Source organism: Tamandua tetradactyla, chromosome 6 (genome assembly GCF_023851605.1).
Source record: "Tamandua tetradactyla isolate mTamTet1 chromosome 6, mTamTet1.pri, whole genome shotgun sequence".
In the NCBI taxonomy this organism is placed as follows: domain Eukaryota; kingdom Metazoa; phylum Chordata; class Mammalia; order Pilosa; family Myrmecophagidae; genus Tamandua; species Tamandua tetradactyla.
Genome location: NC_135332.1, coordinates 88,081,931 through 88,105,155, shown reverse-complemented (window position 1 = coordinate 88,105,155; position 23,225 = coordinate 88,081,931). Strand labels below are relative to the sequence as shown.

The 23,225-nt window shown below is 49.2% G+C and overlaps 1 protein-coding gene across 1 annotated transcript in view; it reads right to left on the bottom strand.

Moving 5' to 3' along the window:
* The window catches only part of KCNK9 (potassium two pore domain channel subfamily K member 9), a 99,752-nt gene that overhangs the window by 1,603 nt on the left and 74,924 nt on the right, over positions 1 to 23,225 (bottom strand). The gene's annotated exons all lie outside the window — the stretch shown is intronic.

Here is a 23,225-nt window from a genome sequence, read left to right as displayed (position 1 = left end):
AGAACATAGATACCTGAGAACAAGTGTCCCGTCCACTTCTGCAGCCCCGGCACCTACAGTAACACCTGGCAGGTAAAATATTTATTTAACAAGGAGATGAGTAAGTCTGTGCCATTGTCTAAATGTAGCCTTGCTAGAAAAGAGGGAACACATAAATAACCCTCACATGTCTTAGGTGTGTAAGTGCTTTAGAAACTCCTGATGTAACTTCACAGCACATCACTTCAATGGTCTCCTATGGCAGCTGTGCAAAGTTGAGCCTCTGTTTCCCTGTATGCGCAGTGAGGATGATGGTACCATAAAGCTAAGGTACTTGCAAGCATCATCCAGCTTCCTGGATAGTTTCAGAACAACATGGCAGAACGTGGGACTCGGTTAATTCTAGTTCAGATTCTGGGACTGAAAAAGCTGGGATGTCGGCAGTATTTGGACTGAGAATTGAGAGGATGTACTAGCCTTTTAATGACCCCAAATCTGCCCCATCAATGAAGGTTTCCCTGATGTTACCCCGGCCACATGCTAGCAACCATTTAACCAGATGAGTTATTCTCGGCTATCTAAAACACGATTTCTTAATCTATTTCATGAAGTAATAATATTTCCCAGGTGGAGCTGTTGTGTAGATCTGCTGAGATCAAAAAGCACCTCTCCCAGGACCCACCAATTCCCAAGACCTCCACCTGGCCACCACCACCTCCCAAGATTTCCTCCCTAACCACCATCCCCCAGAGGAAGGCTGCTCTGAGTGCTCCAGCCCACACTCCTCTACCAAGATTTTGTCCCATATGGCTCAGTCTGCCTGTGGCGCCTCCTTGTGTAAATATGTGCCACAACCTACCTGTCCAGGGTCCAGGCTGTCGCTGAAGAGCTTGCCTCCAGGAGGCCTTCTCCTCACTCTCTCTGCCCTCCATCCCACTACCCCAGCCAGCACTGAGAAACCCCGCAGAAACCTCACAGCCCTTATTAAGAGGGTAAATAACATGATGAAATTGGTGTCAGGCCAGGAAGGGTATAGTGGAGAAAGAGAAAAGCAGAAAAGGAAAGCAATAGATAAATTTACAGAAATTATCCAATCTGAAGAACAGAGAGGGAAAATTGTAGGACAATATCAAAGGGTCTACTGTACGTGTACTTGGTGTCCTGGAAAGAGAGGAGAGAGAAATGAGACAGAAAAAAATTGAAGAAATAATTATCCAAATCAACTAAATTGGGTGAAAGGTAGAAATTTACAAATCCAGGAAGTTCAACACATCCCAAGCAGGATAAATACAAAGAAAACCATACCTAGGTCCATCCTAATCAAACTTGCAAAAACCCAACAGAAAAAAATCTTGAAAGCAGCCGCAGAAAAACTACATTTTGTACAGGAAACAACCCACTTACTTTACATCATAAACAGCAGAATAACATCATTAAAGAACTGAAAGAAAACACTATTAACCCAAAATTGTAGATCCAGAGAAAAGAGCCTTCGAAAACGAAGTCGAAATAAATATATTCTCATAATAAAGAAAACTAAGAGAGTTCAACCCAACAGACCGGCACAACGAGAAATAGGAAAGGAAGTTCTTCTGAGGGAAGGGAAATGATACAAGGTGGAAACTTGGGTCTTCAAGAAAGAATGAAGCACATCCTGGTAAACAGGCAGGTAAGTATAAAAGACGCGTGGGTGAGAATCCCACTCCATCCCCATTTAGCTCATCTGTGTGGTTGATGCAAAAGCCAGATGAGTGTTGAAGAATAGCAGTAGATGTTTGGAACTTACTAAGGTGGTGACACGAATAGCTCCGGATGTGATATATTTACTGGAGGAAATCAATACAGCATTTGCTGGGTCAAAAACTGCACACCAGGTGTCAGGGGCTTCCCGCCTCCCACTCCTATCAGTGGAGATGATCAGAAGCAGTCTGCCAGGATGTGGTCTGGACAGCGGTGTGCCTTCCACATCCCAGGTCAGGTGATGTCGGTTTTCCTGCTGCTTCCCATACCACAGCGTGGAAGATGTGGTCACTGTGACATCCACTGTACAGCTCACGAGTCCATTACTGTGCCTGTTTGAAACTACGCTGTACCCCCAGAAAAGCCATGTCTTCGTCCTGATCCAATCTTGTGGGGCCAGACCTGTTGTTTAGGGTGGAAACTGTGGATTGTTTCCATGGAGGGGTGACCCGCTCATTTGTGCTTGTGACCTTGTGGTTAGATTACTCCACGGAGATGTGACACACCCAATTGTGGGTATAACCTTTGATTATGTGGACATGGACTCCACCCATTCAAGGTGGGTCTTGATTAGTTTACTAGACTCCTGTAAAAGGGAAACAATTTTGGGAAAAGCTAGAGAGCCCACACAAGACCCAGACGTTTGGAGATGCAGAAGGAAAATGCCCCTGGGGAAGCTGTTTGAAACCAGAAGCCAAAGGACCAGCAGATGCCAGCCACGTGCCTTCCCAGTTGACAGAGTCGTTCTGGACCCAGCCTTTCTTGAGTTAAGGTAGCTTTCTCCGATGCCTTAGTTTAGACATGTTTATGGCCTTAAAAGTGTAAACTTGTAATTTAATAAATTCCCTAAGAGCCATTCCATTTCCAGCAGCTTCAGCAAACCAAAACAATTACATTGATGACGTTATGTTTCATCAGTGAGACACATGCCTGGAAGAGTGTGGGAAATGAGATCACCACTAATATTTAGGGCCTGCCCATATCCCTGAAGTTCCTAAGGTCCAGAGGTCTGGGGCGGGGGGTTGTTCCCTCTAAAGTGAGAGGCAACATGCCACAACCAGCCATGCCTACCAGGAGAAAGAAGGCTGTGGATAACTTGTTTGACCAGCTCTATCTGCTCTCCTCCCATCCCCCCCTGTCCTCTGCCCTGGGATGCTACTTCTGCCTAAGCTAAACTACAGCATCCCTTTGCCCTCTGGCTTCCAGTTGGGGTCATCCAATGGCTAGTCCTAGCAGGAGAGCAGAAGGGAAGAAAACAAGGTCCCTGGAAATTGGCTACCTCTCTTTACTGAAAGCCACAGGTCCTGTTATCTGGCTCTCCAGGAAGAGCTCTTCTCTACAAGATCCACCTGTTCCCCAGGTATGGTAACAGCTCTCCCCAGTTGCTAGTCCCAGGGTACTAGGGCACTGCACCTCCTGTTGCTTCTCCTAGCCTTTGTCCACACTTGCAAAAAGAGTTTGTAAATAATTTATTGATTGATTGCTTAATTTGAGCATGCTGTTTCCTGCAAGGACCCTAGCTGATTTTGTCATGTGTATTCCCATGGGTTCTGCTGATCGCTGTGGGCACTGAGTGCAACACAGATCTACAAATATCAAGTGCACAGTCAGAGTATTCACAGAGCATCTGTATGGAACAATTACATAGCATCTGTGGATACAACAGATGACACAACGCGTACACTTGAAATTTCATGAACAATATGTGTATCTTGTGTAGATTAACTGCACATTACATGGGACATACATGTTCAAGACACATACAGTGTGTATAGACTGGCACACGACAAGCATATACAATATACCCATAGGACACCCACATTTACTACCAAATTTCGTACATGCATGCAAAATAAACTCAGATGACCAGATGTACACCACATTTAGGTATATGCTGCAGGGATGGCCTGTACATATTTATATTTCAATAGCATGCAAAATACCTCCAGGTTATGCACAAGATTCTCAGTAGAGAACAGGCAGAATGCACGTATGCAGACACGCAAGAGAGGAGAGTGAGTGTACGTCCTGGGGGCTCCCACTGCACCTGTGCGACAAACTCAGGTCCTGAAGGACAGGGACTGCGGTTTTCTCATCTTTGAATGAATTAATGAATTCCCTGGGTTGGAAGACATGGCCATTCATCTTCTCATACATTATTCATGCAGACACTTCCGAGCATTGACTATGCACAGGAACGTGCATTTGGCACAAGGGAGTCCACAGAATTTTTCTTCTCTCTGCAGAATCTCCCAGGAGGTTCCAGGCAGCCATTCCACGCAGGAGCTGGCATAAAATGGCTCGACAGAGGTTTGTGGAGGGGGGGGGGTTGTCACTAGACTGCTGGCGACACCTGGGGCTGGCTCTTCCCCTTTGTTGTCTCCCACCCACCTGTGGGGACGAGTGCTGTGTGCTCATGAGCTGCACCCCCCTCGGGTTTCCCCCCTAAGTAAGACCCCAAGCTCCCACCCACCTGAGTCCCCGGGAAGGACCCCACCACTGAGCCCTGCAGAAGCTACACCTCAGGAAACCAGGAGCCCCCGAAGGCAAGGTCGCTCCAGCCCACACTCCATTTTCAGGAAAACAACCTGGGACTACAGCTTTCATCATCATACGTGAATAATACATCCTTTAGGCAGAGACTTCTAAAACTGATGTACCTGTGTCCGGGAGGTGCAGGTGCAGGAGAAAAGAGACGGATTGGAAGCCAGAGAGCCCCAATGGGCACCTTTGGGCTGAGGGATCGGGGGGGGACCAACCCCCTGTTTCCCTTAATGCAAGGGGAAAACGTGGTGGAAAGAGGGGGCTTACACAGCTCACAGCCACCCTACAAGAGATGATGGTGACACCCAGGCACTCAGCACCCAGGACCTGGGGTGCCCAGCACGGCAGTAATCCCCAAAGCGAAGCCCACAGCTCCTGGACTTGCACACTTGGGGGGCGTGGCCAGCACACAGCGCTCGCTGCCCGCTGCCCGGGGCAGTGCTTGTCCTCCCCACTTAATCTCAATGAATATGAGAGGCACTCTAGGCTCAGGGTCTCTCTGCTCTCCTCATTACAGCATGGGGCCAGGCCCCCGGCACGGGGCCAGCTGGGGTGGAGAGAGCACTGCTGTGTTGGTGACTGTAGGGTCTGCCTGAGACTCCCTCCCTCCCCTAGCGCCACACAGCAGCTGCCTTCCCCAAGCCCTGAGATTTCAGGATAGCAGCTCTGTGCAGGGCCGCAGGGCACCTGAGTCACCTAGAGGAGACAGTTTAGGCGATTACATATTCCAGCTTCACCAGCCCTACTGGCAAAGGCCTCTGCTGTACCCTCAGCACCACTACCAACCTCCCATCCACGGCCACGGCCCATCCCCCATCCTTTCATCCACAGTGTTTGCTGAGCACCCAGACCCCACAACCATCCTTTCATCCTACAGGGTTTGCTGAGCACCCAGACCCCACCCCATCCTTTCAGCAGGCAGTGTTTGCTGAGCACGCAGACACCACCCCCATCCTTTCATCCTACAGGGTTTGCTGAGCACCCAGACCCCACCCCCATGCTTTTGTCCTACAGGGTTTGCTGAGCAACCAGACCCCACCCCCATGCTTTCATCCTACAGGGTTTGCTGAGCACCCAGACTCCACTCCTATCCTTTCAGTGGCAGTTTTTGCTGAGCATTCACAGAGTGCCCAGACTGTACCAGGAGGGAGCTGGATCAAGTTGCTCATAGGTTGCTGCTGCTTAAGGCCAGGGCTAAGAAGGAGAGGAACTCAAGATACACCTTTTGCACCCAATTCAAGGCTCCTCAGCCCCACGATGGGAAGCAGGGCTTGGGTCAGAGTAGCTCTAGCACCTGGACTGGGCTTGGCCCAGGAAGGGCACAAGAAGGGTCCTGAGATCTAACACTGACTGGGGCTCCTTCATGCCAGCTCCTGCCCCAGTTACTGGAGAATCAGAGATGAACAAAGGAGCAGACCAGGAGCTCCTGGAGGAGAGGCTGGGGGAAGTAGAAAAACAGTTTTTGAATTGTCTGCTTTGCCCAGTTGGAAGTTTGGCCATACGGCAGATGCTGGGTGCCAGAAACACAGAGAAGGCTTCAGGGTTCTGGCAGATGAATAGGAGTTCATCAAGAGAAGAGGTGAGTGGCGTTCCTTAGGCTGCTCCCTCTACTTGGAATTGAGACGTTCCTCAAAGCTTCAGGGTCTGGAAGCTTTGATCTTCTACCTGGGCCTGGAAGTTTGCTGCCCATTTGGTTTTGCCAGAGGTACCAGGGCCCAGGCACCAGGTAGAGGGCAGAGAAAAGGAGCTCTGCTTTGAGGGCTGAGTCCTTCCCCTCAGAGAACTGGGGGGTAGGGGCAGGGTGGAGATAGGAGCAGAGGCAATGTGTGTTTGTACAGTGAAGGTTTAGAGAATCGAAAGGAAGACCCTGTGCCCAGCCCCACCCTCCAGGATATGAAAGCAACCAACCAGGAGGTGCCACTTACTGAGCAAGAGGTGGCTGGAATGTTCTAAGAGCTGAAATATTATTTGTTAGATGGGAGAAGCATGGAGTGAGCCTGAGGGAATGCCAGCATTGCCCAGTCAACCTCCTCGCTAATCTCTGGGGCAAAGTGAGATCCAGAGAGGGTGGAGGACCCAACCCTCCGTGGGAGGCAGGAGATGGAGTTTCAAAACTGCAAATCCCAGGAATGGAGATTAACAGTAACAAGAATAGACCCTGCTTCAAAAAGCTGGCTTTGGACTCTGCTCTCATTTCTGAGCACCCTGGGAGGATGACTCAGTGTCCTCATCTGTGAAATAGGGCCAAGGACATGGAACAGGGAAGATGGAGCAGGAAGGACAGCTCACACCTCAACACCCACGCAGGCCTCTGCCCTGAATGTCTTGGGGTTCACGGCCCCCCTATCTGTGCCCTCACCTGGAGTTGGCAGCGTGGTCTTTGACCCAAGGCCCCAATGGAGCGGGTACCTGGACGCCAGGTGCACAGGCCTTCCAGTTCCCATGAGCCGTGTGAACGCTCAGCTACAACGTCTGGCCACAGGGGGCTGAACCCTAGCTTGCTAGCCTCGCTCACACTGCGCCAAAGCTGGGCTGGGAGGCTCGGGAATCCCAGGGCAGAGCCAGCACCCAGAGTCTCCCTCACTCACCCGCGGACACTGACCCACCCTCTCTACCTCGAGCCCGGCCACCGGCAGGAGGGTCCACCCCTGAGAACCCACCCTCGCCAGCCTGCCAGCCCCACCCTGGGCACTGCCCATTCTCCTGCCACCCTCCAGCCCTGGATCAAGCCACGCATACGCGTGCCTACAGGTCTTCCTCGGGGCTGCTGGAACCTCGCAGATGCTGTCTCTCCTCTTCCAGGCAGCCAGGTAGGCCTGAGTTACTTAGCCTCCCCTCCACTGCCCCCTTTCCCGGAAAGCCCTTCCCGCCCTCCCTCTGCCCTGCCCGTGGCTGGTCTGGCCACATCCAGCTCTGACCGTGCTGCCACCAGATTCCAGGCCCCTCCCGAGGCCTGTGCACAGCGTCCCTACCTGGCCCCAGCTGTGCCCCTGCAGGATGCTTTCTACCCAGCATCCTCCTCCGGGCCAGAGGAGGACAGGACCCACCCTGACCCGCCTCGCTGAATCTCAGGCCCCAGCACTGAGGAGACACCTGGCTTTAGAGGGCTACGTTCACAGCAAATACTTCAACTCCCTGGCACTGCCTGGATGGAAATCCAGCCAATTCCCCGAGCCCAAAGAGTCTGGAAGCAACTTTGCCCAAGACATTGCATCTCTGGCCTGATCTTGATGGCCCCTTTAATGGCCTTAGTGGGTCTGTCTGATGTGTCCTGGGGGAGAATTTGCAGGGAAGAGGTTTCCATCTCTCTACCCACAGCTGGCTAAGAAAAGAAAAAAAGCGAATAGGCTCCATCTTCCCAGAGGGAAAAGAGGCAGAAAAAGAAGGTAATAAAACAAATCATTTCTATTGAGCTTGGGGCTCCCCAAAGAACCAGCCTTGACTAGAAGGCAGCACTCACTTGCAAGATGCCTTAGGCGTCCCATCGGCTCCAATAAGATTCCCCAGAAGCATGGAAGCCGCCATGTAGGAGAAGTTTCCAGGCCCCAGCTCCTGCCCCAAACAGCATGTGATTAAAAGATGCTCAGAGCGGCGGGCAGGCTCTCCCTATGTTAAAAGGCGAAACTGCAGCCTGGGCTGGGCGGACTGAAGACAGCACCAACCCTGACACTCCAGTGCTCAAGAACTATCTGTGGCTCCCTTCAGATTCCAGCAATCTAGGCCAATCAACACCTGCCGGTAGAGGACCTTCACAGGTTTACACAGCACTTCTTGGTTTGCAAAGCTTCCCTCTCTGCAGAGCATATTCAGGCAGCACTAGGCGGAGAACCATGCCTTCACTCTCCTGCCTCTGTGCCTCCCTCCATTCCTTCCACTTGGGATTGCCCCTGACCTTTACCCCACTCACATGTGGCCAAACCCCTTCATTTTCTTTCAAGGTCAGCTCAAAGAGCACCCCTCCCTGAAGCCTGCCCTGACCTCTGCACCAGAAGTGATCGAGCCGACGCTGAATTCGCTTGGAGGTGGCACAGGGGAGTGATAGAAGGGCAGCTTCTGGCCAACCCAGCCTCAAACCCTGGCACTGGCCCTTCGGAACGTGGGTCATCACTTCCTGTGATGGTTTGGTTCTGGTATCAACTTGGCCAAGTGACGATGCCCAGTTGTCTGGTCAGGCAAACACTGGCCTGACGGTTGCTGCAAGGGCATTTCATGGCTGGGTGATAAACCGGAAGTCTGGTGTATTAAATCATCAGCCAGTTGACTGCATCTGTGGTTGATTACATGCGTGATCAACTAAGGCGTGTCTCCCACAATGAGGTAATCCAATCAGTTGAAGACTTTTAAGGGAGAGGAGAGACTCTTTTGCTGCTTCTTAAGCCAGCGAGCCTCTCCTGTGGAGGTCATCCAGACCCTTCTGAGAGCCGTCAGCTTCACAGCCTGCCCCACGGACTTTGGACTCTTCCATCCCCACAGTTGCGTGAGACACCTTTATAAATCTCATATTTACAGATCTCTCCTATTGGTTCTGTTTCTCTAGAGAACCTTAACACACCTTCTCCCCCAGGCCTCTTCTTCCTCGTCTCTCAAGCTCACAGCCAGGTGCAGCCAGCCAGATCCTGCCTTTGCAGGGAGGCTGGACAGCTCTGGCAGCCGAAACTGCCACCATCACCAGTGTTGGGGAGGGGTGGCCACGTAGCTCTCCTGGAGTCCACGGCTGCTCAGGCTGGGGATGGTCTGCCCTGCCAGAGAAGGAGAGGGCCACACAAGCACTGGGGCATCAGGAAATTGGCTGCTGGAAGAGAATGAAGTATTTATAAAGGACATGCAAGGTTCTTGTGCTGGGAGGAATTAAAATAGGCACAAATCCCATTAAAGAATGACTCAGGGTGGCTTTGAGAAGGGGCGTGCTGGAGAAGGGAGCTGCCCTTCAGTCTCCCCCCCCCACCCCCCCCCACGCCAGCTTTCTGGCTGGTTCCCCATGTAAGCCTGCAACAAACACCCCACTCACCCTCCCACGAGCCTTTGTCCTGCTCAAGCCCCCAAAGGAGCTTGACATGATTATTAAGAGACCAGGTGTCTGAAAACACTAAGAAGGAAGATGAGTCATGGCCCCTGTGGGGGCAGGCAGGAGGGATCCTTAGAAGATTCTCTGCTATCCTGAAGGGAGCTGGTGTGGGACTAGGCATGTTCAAGATCTGCCCCTGGCTCCATCTCCCACTTCACACCCGTGCTCTCGGGCAAGCCACCCGAGACTTACCCATCTGTAAAACAGGGTAAGAAATGAATCCATCCCTTCCAGTCATTTAGAACGAGTGATACAGTGTATAAAGCCTTTGCACTCTCATTTTTACCTGTAAGGGATAGCAATTGTTTTGGCTGCCCAGTATCAAGTCAGCCTTCTCACAATATAGGAGAAGCCTGATTTCTTCTGTGATGTCTTCAGGTCATGGGCTTGGGTTTAACTTGATATCTGTGGTAGTTAGCGTCAGTTGTCAGCTTGGCCAGGTGAAGGCACCTGGTTCTGTTGCTGTGGGCATGAGCCAATGGTACTTGAACCTCATCTGTTGCTGATTACATCTGCAGTCAACTAGGAGGCGTGCCTGCTGCAATGACTGATGTTTGACTTAATTGGCTGGTGCTTAAATGAGAGACTCAACGTAGCACAGCCCAGGCTTTTGGAGATGCAGAAAGGAATCACCCTGGGGAAAGTTGTTGGAACCCAGAGGCCTGGAGAGAAGGCCAACAGAGACCATGCTGTGCCTTCCCATGTAAGAAAGAACCTCAGATGAAAGTTAGCTGCCTTTCTTCTGCAGAAATAAATCCCCTTTTATTAAAAGCCAATCCATCGCTCTTTCTCCGCCAGTGGCACTCCCGTCGCCAGCCAGCCAGCCCTCCTCTTCCCCCTTCTCCATGGCGGCGCTCCCGCCGCCATCTTATCCTTCCCTTTATCCTCCTGCTCTGGCTGCTCTCCCACCACCACCGTGCCCTCTTCCACCTTCACCACCTTCTCCGCCACCATTCTCGACAGCCTTGCCACCCTCACCTTTCCTCCTCCAGAACAGCTACTGGGGGAGTGGAGACGATACAGAGCAGCTCCCGGAGCCACGACGGAGATCAAAGGGACGGCGTACCCCATCCTGGAATGGCTGACTGTCTGGGAGAACCAGCTCCAGTGAGAACGCCGAGGGGCGCGGGCTTTCCCGGGCGGGACGGCAAGTGCCCGGAGTCCCTCCCTTCCTCCTTCCCAGGCTAGCTGGCAGAATTAGGCAGGCGGTCCCCTTGGGCCGCGGCAGCTGGCCCCACCACCACACGAGGCCCACCGGACCAACTGAGTTGGGTCGGAAATCCCCAGACCGCGGAGAACGGTGACCGGGGGGGTCCCTTCCAAACACGTGACTCTCCGGTCCGGCTGGGAACGGTGCACTCTCCCGGGCTGCAGCAGCTGGCACCCTCCCACCACGCTTGGCGCCCGGGCCGACTAGGAAATTCGGTCGGGCGTTCTCCCAGGCTGCGGCAGCCGGCGACCCTCCCCGCGTTCGGACCCCCGGGCCAGCTGGCACTCTTCCAAGCCGCTTCGGCTGGCGAACCTCCCCCACGGCGAGAGTTTTCCAAAGTTAAAGGACCCACAGCACCTTTTACTGGTGGAACCCACAGACAAACGTGTGCCACGAGCGCCACCTACTGGACAGGATAAGAAAAACAGAACCCAGAGATTTCACAGAAAAATCTTTCAACCTGTTGGGTCCAAGACCCAGGGAAATCTGACTAAATGCCCAGACGCCAGCAGAAGATAACGGATCACGCTCAGAAAATTGAAAATATGGCCCAGTCAAAGGAACAAACCGATAGTTCAAATGAGATACAGGAGCTGAAACAACTAATGCTGAATATACGAACAGAAATGGAAAACCTCTTCAAAAACGAAATCGATAAATTGAAGGAGGACATGAAGAAGACATGGGCTGAACAAAAAGAAGAAATAGAAAAACTGAAAAAACAAATCACAGAACTTATGGAAGTGAAGGACAAAGTAGAAAAGATGGAAAAAACAATGGATACCTACAATGATAGATTTAAAGAGACAGAAGATAGAATTAGTGATTTGGAGGATGGAACATCTGAATTCCAAAAAGAAACAGAAACTATCGGGAAAAGAATGGAAAAATTTGAACAGGGTATCAGGGAACTCAACGACAATATGAACCACACAAATATACGTGTTGTGGGTGTCCCAAAAGGAGAAGAGAAGGGAAAAGGAGGAGAAAAACTAATGGAAGAAATTATCACTGAAAATTTCCCAACTCTTATGAAAGACCTAAAATTACAGATCCAAGAAGTGCAGCGCACCCCAAAGAGATTAGACCCAAATAAGCGTTCTCCAAGACACTTACTAGTTAGAATGTCAGAGGTCAAAGAGAAAGAGAGGATCTTGAAAGCAGCAAGAGAAAAACAATCCGTCACATACAAGGGAAACCCAATCAGACTATGTGTAGATTTCTCAGCAGAAACCACGGAAGCTAGAAGACAGTGGGATGATATATTTAAATTACTAAAAGAGAAAAACTGCCAACCAAGACTCCTATATCCAGCAAAATTGTCCTTCAAAAATGAGGGAGAAATTAAAACATTCTCAGACAAAAAGTCACTGAGAAAATTTGTGACCAAGAGACCAGCTCTGCAAGAAATACTAAAGGGAGCACTAGAGTCAGATACAAAAAGACAGAAGAGAGAGGTATGGAGAAGAGTGTAGAAAGAAGAAAAGTCAGATATGATATATATAATACAAAAGGCAAAATGGTAGAGGAAAATATTATCCAAACAGTAATAACACTAAATGTTAATGGACTGAATTCCCCAATCAAAAGACATAGACTGGCAGAATGGATTAAAAAACAGGATCCTTCTATATGCTGTCTACAGGAAACACATCTTAGACCCAAAGATAAACATAGGTTGAAAGTGAAAGGTTGGGAAAAGATATTTCATGCAAATAACAACCAGAAAAGAGCAGGAGTGGCTATACTAATATCCAACAAATTAGACTTCAAATGTAAAACAGTTAAAAGAGACAAAGAAGGACACTATCTACTAATAAAAGGAACAATTAAACAAGAAGACATAACAATCATAAATATTTACGCACCAAACCAGAATGTCCCAAAATACGTGAGGAATACACTGCAAACACTGAAAAGGGAAATAGACACATATACCATAATAGTTGGAGATTTCAATTCACCACTCTCATCAATGGACAGAACATCTAGACAGAGGATCAATAAAGAAATAGAGAATCTGAATATTACTATAAAGGAGCTAGACTTAACAGACATTTATAGGACATTACATCCCACAACAGCAGGATACACCTTTTTCTCAAGTGCTCATGGATCATTCTCAAAGATAGACCATATGCTGGGTCACAAAGCAAGTCTTAACAAATTTAAAAAGATTGAAATCATACACAACACTTTCTCGGATCATAAAGGAATGAAGTTGGAAATCAATAATAGGCGGAGTGCCAGAAAATTCACAAATACGTGGAGGCTCAACAACACACTCTTAAACAACAAGTGGGTCAAAGAAGAAATTGCAAGAGAAATTAGTAAATACCTAGAGGTGAATGAAAATGAAAACACAACATATCAAAACTTATGGGACACAGCAAAGGCAGTGCTAAGAGGGAAATTTATTGCCCTAAATGCCTATATCAGAAAAGAAGAAAAGGCAAAAATGCAGGAATTAACTGTCCACTTGGAAGAACTGGAGAAAGAACAGCAAACTAATCCCAAAGCAAGCAAAAGGAAAGAAATAACAAAGATTAGAGCAGAAATAAATGAAATTGAAAACAATACAGAAAGTCAATAAGACCAGAAGTTGGTTCTATGAGAAAATCAATAAGATTGATGGGCCCTTAGCAAGATTGACAAAAAGAAGAAGAGAGAGGATGCAAATAAATAAGATCAGAAATGGAAGAGGAGACATAACTACTGACCTCACAGAAATAAAGGAGGTAATAACAGGATACTATGAACAACTTTACGCTAATAAATACAACAATTTAGATGAAATGGACGGGTTCCTGGAAAGCCATGAACAACAACTTTGACTCAAGAAGAAATAGATGACCTCAACAAACCAATCACAAGTAAAGAAATTGAATTAGTCATTCAAAAGCTCCCTAAAAAGAAAAGTCCAGGACCAGACGGCTTCACATGTGAATTCTATCAAACATTCCAGAAAGAATTAGTACCAACTCTCCTCAAACTCTTCAAAAAAATCAAAGTGGAGGGAAAACTACCTAATTCATTCTATGAAGCCAACATCACCCTCATACCAAAACCAGGCAAAGATATTACAAAAAAAGAAAACTACAGACCAATCTCTCTAATGAATAGAGATGCAAAAATCCTCAATAAAATTCTAGCAAATCGTATCCAACAACACATTAAAAGAATTATACATCATGACCAAGTAGGATTCATCCCAGGTATGCAAGGATGGTTCAACATAAGAAAATCAATTAATGTAATACACCATATCAACAAATGAAAGCAGAAAAATCACATGATCATCTCAATTGATGCAGAGAAGGCATTTGACAAGATTCAACATCCTTTCCTGTTGAAAACACTTCAAAAGATAGGAATACAAGGGAACTTCCTTAAAATGATAGAGGGAATATATGAAAAACCCACAGCTAATATCATCCTCAATGGGGAAAAATTGAAAACTTTCCCCCTAAGATCAGGAACAAGACAAGGATGTCCACTATTACCACTATTATTCAACATTGTGTTGGAGGTTCTAGCCAAAGCAATTAGACAAGAAAAAGAAATACAAGCATCAAAATTGGAAAGGAAGAAGTAAAACTATCACTGTTTGCAGATGATATGATACTATATGTCGAAAACCCGGAAAAATCCACAACAAAACTACTAGAGCTAATAAATGAGTACAGCAAAGTAGCAGGTTACAAGATCAACATTCAAAAATCTGTAGCGTTTCTATACACTAGTAATGAACAAGCTGAGGGGGAAATCAAGAAATGAATCCCATTTACAATCGCAACTAAAAGAATAAAATACCTAGGAATAAATTTAACTAAAGAGACAAAAACCTATATAAAGAAAACTACAAAAAACTGCTAAAAGAAATCACAGAAGACTTAAATAGATGGAAGGGCATACCGTGTTCATGGATTGGAAGACTAAATATAATTAAGATGTCAATCCTACCTAAATTGATCTACAGATTCAATGCAATACCAATCAAAATCCCAACAACTTATTTTTCAGAAATAGAAAAACCAATAAGCAAATTCATCTGGAAGGGCAGGTTGCCCCGAATTGCTAAAAACATCTTGAGGAAAAAGACGAAGCTGGAGGTCTCGCGCTGCCGGACTTTAAGGCATATTATGAAGCCACAGTGGTCAAAACAGCATGGTATTGGCATAAAGATAGATATATCGACCAATGGAATCGAATAGAGTGCTCAGATATAGACCCTCTCATCTATGGACATTTGATCTTTGATAAGGCAGTCAAGCCAACTCACCTGGGACAGAACAGTCTCTTCAATAAATGGTGCCTAGAGAACTGGATATCCATATGCAAAAGAATGAAAGAAGACCCATATCTCACACCTTATACAAAAGTTAACTCAAAATGGATCAAAGATCTAAACATTAGGTCTAAGACCATAGAACAGTTAGAGGAAAATGTCGGGAGATGTCTTATGAAACTTACAATTGGAGGCAGTTTTATGGACCTTAAACCTAAAGCAAGAGCACTGAAGAAGGAAATAAATAAATGGGAGCTCCTCAAAATTAAACACTTTTGTGCATCAAAGAACTTCATCAAGAAAGTAGAAAGACAGCCTACACAATGGGAGATAATATTTGGAAATGACATATCAAATAAAGGTCTAGTATCCAGAATTTATAAAGAGATTGTTCAACTCAACAACAAAAACACAGCCAACGCAATTACAAAATGGGAAAAAGACTTGAACAGACACCTATCAGAAGAGGAAATACGGATGGCCAAGAGGCACATGAAGAGATGCTCAATGTCCCTGGCCATTAGAGAAATGCAAATCAAAACCACAATGAGATATCATCTCACACCCACCAGAATGGACATTATCAACAAAACAGAAAATGACAAGTGCTGGAGAGGATGCGGAGAAAGAGGCACACTTATCCACTGTTGGTGGGAATGTCAAATGGTACAACCACTGTGGAAGGCAGTTTGGCGGTTCCTCAAAAAGCTGAATATAGAATTGCCATACGACCCAGCAATACCATTGCTAGGTATCTACTCAAAGGACTTGAGGGCAAAGACACAAACGGACATTTGCACACCAATGTTTATAGCAGCGTTATTTACAATTGCAAAGAGATGGAAACAGCCAAAATGTCCATCAACAGAAGAATGGCTAAACAAACTGTGGTATATACATACGATGGAATATTATGCAGCTTTAAGACAAGATAAACTTATGAAGCATGTAGTAACATGGATGGACCTAGAGAACATTATGCTGAGTGAGCCTAACCAAAAACTAACGGACAAATACTGTATGGTCCCACTGATGTGAACGGACATTCGAGAATAAACTTGGAATATGTCATTGGTAACAGAGTCCAGCAGGAGTTAGAAACAGGGTAAGATAATGGGTAATTGGAGCTGAAGGGATACAGACTGTGCAACAGGACTAGATACAAAAACTCAAAAATGGACAGCACAATAATACCTAATTGTAATGTAATTATGTTAAAACATTGAATGAAGCTGCATCTGAGCTATAGGGTTTTTTTTGTTTTGTTTTTTTTATTTTTTTATTTTTATTTTTTTACTATTATTATTACTTTTATTTCTTTTCTCTATATTAACATTCTATATCTTTTTCTGTTGTGTTGCTAGTTCCTCTAAACCAATGCAAATGTACTAAGAAACGATGATCATGCATCTATGTGATGATGTTAAGAATTACTGATTGCATATGTAGAATGGTATGATTTCTAAATGTTGGGTTAATTTCTTTTTTTTCCATTAATTAATAAAAAAAAAAAAGCCAATCCATCTCTGGTGTGTTGCATTCCAGCAGCTAGCAAACTAGAACATCTCATGCCCAGTTCCCAAGAAGGGAGTGATGCTTCTTGTGGGCTCTGACTGGGTCTCCAAACAAGCCCTGAGCCAGTGAGGCTTTTGGCAGGGGTTGCTGAGACAAAGGCGTTCGCTCTTTTCCTCCAGATTTGAAAGGTACCAGGGTGTGAGGGCTGGAGCTGCTGCAGCCATCTTGCCACTAGGAGAATGAGTCCAGCTGCAGAGGAGAATGCCCCTGATCTGAGAGACAGGGGAGCAACAATGGGACTATTGTTTCAACCCTTTTATCAGAGCCCAACCTAGAGCCAGTCTGACTCACAGATGTCCCATTCTGCCTCCCCAAATCTTCCATTCTTTTGATTGCAACTGACTGACACCCAATCCTGGAATTGAGTGCCCCTCTCCTGGAATACATGTAGTCATGAATACCTTAGCATGACTACAAATTATGGTAACAGATTGGTGTTGATTCCAAGAGTATTATGATTTGCATGTCCCTCCGTCTCACGTGGCTTCCTTTATAAGCCCCTTAGATCTTCCCATGGGGAGATGGTGATGTGAACCTCTTCTGTGGGCAGACAGCGGCCAAGGGGAAAGCCAGGTCTTCTAAAAGAATAGTCACTGCCCAGGACTGTGGGGCCAGGGAAGCCCAATTTCTGATTCTTAAAGAGAAGCTAGAAATACAGGTTTTTTAAAAATGTGGGCTATAATTGGTGTCTAATTAAAAATTTTAAAACATTGCACAGGCCAAACAAAATAAGACAAAACAGACCATCTGTTTGTGTGAAATAGAGGGCGCGATGCTCCAGAAATGATGGAAAGAGAGGAGGGAGAGAACATCTGCTGGAGACGCCAAAGGAAAGCAGAAGGAGCAGAAAAGGCGTCGGGGAGCAAGTGGAGGTCAGGGGAAGGCAAGCCAAACGCCACCAGCCCCACTCTCCAGCCTGCAGTCCTTGCTCACTCAGTCTTAGCATCCTTCTCTTCAACACTGGGGACCACAGGGACGAGAATCAGATCCATTTCACAGGTGCACAAACAAAAGCAGTGAGTTGGTGTCCTCACTGCCCTGGGGCCTGGGAGGGCCTTGAGCACACTTCCCAGACCAGAACACGGGATGGGGGTGTGAGGGGGGAAGCCACATGCAGGGAGGGTGCAGCCGAGCTGCCCTTCCATCCCCAGCGTGGCTCGGATTCCACATCCCAAACTCTCAGCTCTTCTCCGAGCCACCCCAGAGACTCCACAAACTTGCTTGTTCGTGGTTCGACACGTGGCATTCTTGGGAGGGAAATCTGGTGGATTCAGTGTTCTTTAATGAAAGAACAATTCCCTTATATGCTTTTTATTATTAATTTCCAAAAAGAATCAAGCTCTCTTTTGGTTTCCGTTCATTGTATATCTTAAGGGGGAAACAGGTATCTAAAGTAATATTTTAAAAAATTAAACTGGCAAAGCACAGGGGTCTGACCACAGCTAGGAACAGGGCTATCTCATCTGTTCCAGGGAGGGCCCCAGGATCCCACCGGGAGGTCCCGGCAGCCCCTTCCCACCCCTGTCCTGGCTCTGCGCCCTTCCTGAGGGCCCTCTGGGTCACCACCTCCTAGTTCCCAGGCCTTGCAGGGAGTGGGCTGGGGAAACCCGGGTCCAAGCAGCAGCGCCGCCCCCCTCGGGCTCTGTGGCTTCACTTTCCTGGGCCCCGTTTCCTTCCGATTTCAAGGATGGGGTGGGCTAAATGAGGTGCTGCTGTCACCCTCGCTATTTTTGCTGCCCCCACGGGTGCTTCTCCTTCGGTCTCCGGTGACCTCGCCTGGCGAACGCAGGTGAAGCCCTCCGGTGGGCGCCCGGACGCTGCAGGGGGCAGCAGACACTGCTCTGGGGGCAGAGGGAAATGCACGCCCACCCAGGTAGGGGCTGCGCAGGGGCCGTGGGGAGGTCCTGGAGGGCGTGTGCTCTGCAGCAGCACAGCCCCAGCCCTGCACTGCCGCTTCTCCCTGAGGGCCTGTTGGGGTAAGAGAGATGCAGGACTGGCGCCCCGCTTCCGCCGGGACCACAGCTTCCCTCCTGGCAGCCGTACACGTGGCCCTGTGCGCCCTGGGACCCGAGCTGGGAGCAGCCGGGAACCGGCGAGGGGGGCTGGAAGGAGGCCCCAGCCGGGGTCCTCCCGCCTCCATTGGGGGCCTCCAGCCCTAAAGCCGCAGCGCCAGCCCCATTCACCGGCGTCCCGGGGCCAGGATCTGAGCCAGAGACACGCCTCGAGGCTCAGCCCGCGCCACTGGAAGATGACGGGGCCACCACCCGCCGTCTCTGCTTCGGAACAGGTTCCTATAAAATGCTGCCAGTGAAAGGCGCGACGGGCTGAAGTGAAGGTTGGAGCCTCCGACCTGGGGGTCCTTTCTGGCCCCCTCGCTGGAGACCCGCGCCCAAGGTGCAAGGGTGCCCTCTGGCGGACGCTCGGGCACCTGCGGGAGCAGGAATTGTGCCACGTCCCCGCTCAGCTGCGCCCAGGACCGAGAAGCCACCGAGAAAAAGCCACCTGCTTGTTCCGTCGAGGGTATGGGCCAGGTGGAAAATTTCCTCTCGGAAGTTGCCATCGAGCAATGGCATCTTAAAATTGATGAAGTATAATAATGATGAGAACCACCGATTAGCGTGCAAGAAACCACTCTAAAATATTTCACATCCAACTCATTTATTCCTGGAGAGGGGAAGACCCTTTGCAAAGTGAGTGATATGCGTGTATTATGGTGAGAAAACACTCTGTAACCTGGGCCAAAGTGTGCTTTCTAAGCTTCACAGCCAAGCCAGACTGATCTGAGTTCTGAACCATGCTCTCAGCCATCCCCCATCTGTAGACCTGGTGGTCAGAACCTTCCAGTTCCTCAAAGAACTTGGAAGAAGTGGATATTTTCCTCTCCGCCTCCTACATCCCTCTCGAATTAAGTTCTCCCCTATCTCTTCCATTCTACCCTCCCATCCCCGCAACCTTGACACACACATCTCCCCTCCACCCCAAAACTACAAGGAATGGGGAGAAACTAATGTAAATTTAGGAGAGAATAATATAAAACTTGGATGACTTTGAAAAGTCCACAGTAGATTAAGAAAGTTTTCAAATCAAGCTAGGCACAGTAGAGTAAGAAAGTTTTAAAATCAAGCTAGGCATCGAAAGCACACTCATTAAGAAATAATGTATACATTCTTTAAAGAAGTGAAAAATGTAAAAATCCGTGCATTGCTGCTGTCTGATGTGGAGAGCTTTTTTTTTTTCTTTTTTTTTTAGGGATAATTGACCTCAGAGTGCCTGGGAGGAGCAGGCAGGGCTGAAATCCGAAAGAGGCTCAAATACCAATTCTTCCCCCGGCCCTAAGTTCCGGCCACACCTGACTGGTGGCCATGCCCTCTGGTGCCTGGCTTTGCCCATCCCGAGACTTGATTGGGCTCTTCCTCTCCCCAGGCCAGCCACAGAACCGCATTCTGCCCTCTTTCAGGGCCACTTCTCTAGGAAGGTTCTCTTCTCCTTACTGGGAACTCCCGCGTGGTGTTAGAGCAGCTTTGGGCACACAAGGTTTAAGCTACTTGGGAGTTGGCCTGAAGCCAAGCCTCCCGACCCTTACTTCTGAAATGACGGTGATTCAAATTGAGGAGCAGACAGGGGGGAGAGCAAATGCAAGGGTGCATTTAGAGTTGAAAACAACCAACTATGAATATCACCACCTCCTGGGATGCTTAGTTAGCTGAAATAACGGTAAAGAGTGTCGCGTTTTGTGCCTTCTAAAGCACTGCTTCCCAGGCCTTGTTGAAATGCAGGTTCCAAGGCATTGATCTGGGGCGGGGCCTGAGACTGGCGGTCTCCGGACCCGTGGAGAAGGAAGGAGCCTAAAGGACGTACAGGCTGCAGGAGGTGACGTTTGTCTGGCCTTAGGAGACAACATGGGCTTCCCTCAGCTGTACTTTGGGCCGTTCTAATCGAACTCATCTAATCCTCACGATAATTTCAACATGCTTGAGTCTGAAGTTACTTCTCTGGACTCGTGTTGAAAGACACTCGTCCTGTCGAGAAGCTACGGAGGCAGACTGGTTCTAGCGGAGAATGCCAGTGCCCAGCCAGGTGTGTAACCCCCTCCTGCTCCTGGTCACACGGCGGGTACACACGTCCCCTTTCAAGGAGACATGGCCATATGACTCAGGGCCAGCCAGGAGTGCCGGATGCTGCGTCCAGGCCTGGCCCTTGGGCCCTGCCTGCCCTCCCTCACCTTGCCTGGAGATGGAGGCTTAGCAAAACGAGGGAAGGACAGAGAGACTCTGAGGTCCAAGGGGAGGATGGAATCCCCAGCAGTGAGGACAGTGGATCCCTGAATGTCCGCATAGGTCAGTGCCCTGTTGGCAGGCAGTGGACTCTGAAAAAAAGTGATTTTTATTGAATTAGGCCCCTGGTGTTTGGGAATATCTGCTCTGCGGTTAGCTCCTAAGAAATGCTAAATGAATATTATTATTTACCAGCACAGAAGTTGAGCTCAGATTGCAAACGTGTAGCGCTGTCGTCCCCTACCCTGTTATTGCCCAGCAACAAGGTCCCCCAGGGAAGCAGCCCTCCCTCGCTATAACTGGACAGCTCACGGGCAAGGACAGTGATGCTGACTTCACAGGAGAGAAAACCGGGCCGGGGAACACGAGCAGCCACGAGATCTGGGAGGGTCCCACCAGCGGGGGTCTGGCCTGGGACGTGGCCGTCAGGCTCTGACTAAAGAGGGCAGCTGCTTGGTGTGCTGACCAGCCCCCTCATGCACACACACACACACATACTATATGCACACACATATGCACACATGCACACACACACACTTAGCTTGAATGTGTCTTGCCTGACACATTTTGTTGGGGAGTAAAAGAAAACAAGCAAGATAAATGGAAGAACATAGAGGCCCCGTCCACTGCTTGCTTTATTATTAATAGTACACATGCAACAAATGCCAATGCCGATCCTAGAGCAACGCTGGGCACACAGCCTTTCTGTACCTCGGTTTCCTTGTTGGAAGCACAAGAATAACACCACAATCCTCCTGGATTCATGAGGAGTCAGTGACTTAAGCCAAGCCGTTTGCCCAAGGACATGGTTTGTAGGTGGACAGTCCTCTACCGCTGTGAAACTGCCCCGTGTAATCCTCCTTCTAAAAAGGCTGCAGCCAGTGCCTGTGGAAAACACACACATACAGAGCCCCACACAGACACACGCATGCGCACGCGTGCACAGGCAGACACCGCGCACCCCAGAGCCGAGGCTCTCCCAGAACCCCCCCCCCCCCCCATTACATAACAGCCACCCAAGGTGGCTCTGAGGCTGCAAGGGAGAGTGGAAAAACCCAGGCGTAGAGGCACGCCAGCTCGGGTCCCACTCCCTCTTCCTCTGTGTGACTTCAGGGACGTTGCTTCAGCACCTTATGCCCTCTTCCCCTGCCCTGGAAAACTGAATAAAAACAGCACCTTCCTGCAAAGTTTGCTGTCAGCATTAGAGGAAGATGGGAGATACAAAGCAAACTGGTACAGGCTCCCTAAATGCCAGGGGCCTCTCCAGGGACCCTGCACCTGGCACAGGCACCCCCTAAACACCATGAGCCTTTTTGATTTGCCTTTCAGTTTCCAAGAAGCCTTCTACATGGAATAAATGAGCTCATCCCGCACATATGAGGATTCTCCCTTCTGCTTCATGGGTCTTTGCACATGCCATGAATCCCTGCACCCCACTGTGCCCTGCAGCTCATCTGCCGGTGCCCTCTCTCTGCCATTCAGCCTCGGACTGCGATGTTTTAGCAACACGGACCCATGGGGTTGAGTCAAGGCGTCCCTAGATTTTGGTTTTCTGAGACTGGTGTTCTCAAATTCAAGTGGCTTCAGAAACCAGGGAAGTGCCAGTCACCAGGAAGCAGGACATGTCTGACAGGCCAGAGGTCATAGCGTGGCCTTCTAAAGGGGCAGCCACCATGCGCGTGGAGCAGTAACTCCTTGAGGGGGTGTGGCCGGGGGGCCTAACCTTCCAGACGGGCCAGAGTCCGGGTGCACCTGCCTGGTGACCCACAGCCGCCCGTTTGCAAACCCCATGCTTGCTAATGACCTTCCCCCTCTCCTCTGGGCCAGAATCCTCTGTGTCTGCATGCCCTTTGCCCTCCAGATCCACCACCCCAGGAGCCCTCACCCCCAGGGCCCTCCAGCACCATCTGTCCGTGGTGGCCAGCCCCCAGGACAGCACCGCCTCGGGGTCTCCCCTCACCCTCTCACCCTCTGAAAAGGGCCCCTAAAGGAGGCCTCCAGGTTCCCTGCAGCGGGAGGGGCCTCTCTCCCCTATGGGACCTGGCTGGCACCTCTGTCCTTCCCACAGCAGTGGAAGGACAGTGCTGACTCCAATTTGTTCCCAAATCCCAGGGCCCAGCCTGGCACCTAGCAGGTGATGCTGTGCCAGGTGGCTGGAGGGACGAAGGCTCCCTTTGCTGTTCCTGTCACCAGTAAATGGGGTTCCCAGGTGAATATGGGCGTAGGTAGAGTACAGAGAAAGAAATTCACCGAGGTGTGCCTAGCCCATGCCAGGCCTGCTGCCTGTTGGGGGAAGGGACCCAGGACCACCCCTCTTCTCTGCACAGGACTTAGGTTTTGCAAAAATCTCCCAGGGGCATTGTCTAGGATGCATTGTCCAGGAAACCAGTTACACGGGCAGCCTCAGGTCACCATCTGGAGCCTCCCCCGCTGCACACGGCCCCTGACAGGTAAGGGGGGCAGGCTCAGCACCCACAGTGCCCACCGCAGAGGCTCTAGAGCCTATTTTATTCACCTGTCAGCTCTAGGTCTCCCCCTTCCCTGGCACAT